Source organism: Amia ocellicauda, chromosome 12 (genome assembly GCF_036373705.1).
Source record: "Amia ocellicauda isolate fAmiCal2 chromosome 12, fAmiCal2.hap1, whole genome shotgun sequence".
NCBI classification, from domain to species: domain Eukaryota; kingdom Metazoa; phylum Chordata; class Actinopteri; order Amiiformes; family Amiidae; genus Amia; species Amia ocellicauda.
This window is the reverse complement of record NC_089861.1, coordinates 16,895,069-16,895,731: the sequence shown is the minus strand read 5'-3', so window position 1 is coordinate 16,895,731 and position 663 is coordinate 16,895,069.

The window sequence follows — 663 nt, the reverse complement described above, 5'->3', positions numbered from 1 at the left end:
AGCTCCCAAAACCACCACAACTGCAGCTCCCTCTACAACCACAACTGTAATTTCCACTACAACTACTGCAGCTCCCACTACCACAACGACAGCTCCCACTACATCAGCTCCCAAAACCACCACAACTGCAGCTCCCTCTACAACCACAACTGTAATTTCCACTACAACTACTGCAGCTCCCACTACCACAACGACAGCTCCCACTACATCCACTACAACAGCTCCCAAAACCACCACAACTGCAGCTCCCTCTACAACCACAACTATAATTCCCACTACAACTACTGCAGCTCCCACTACCACCATGACTACAGTTCCCATTACCTCCACTACAACCACAACAACAGCTCCCAAAACCACCACAACTGCAGCTCCCTCTACAACCACAACTATAATTACCACTACAACTACTGCAGCTCCCACTACCACAACAACTGCAGCTCCCACTACCACCAATACAACCAGTACAGCAGCTCTCAAAAACACCATGACTGCAGCTAACACTACAACCACAACAGCTCCCACTACCACCACAACGACAGCTCCCACTACATCCACTACAACAGCTCCCAAAACCACCACAACTACAGCTCCCTCTACAACCACAACTATAATTCCCACTACAACTACTGCAGCTCCCACTACCACCATGACTACAGCTCC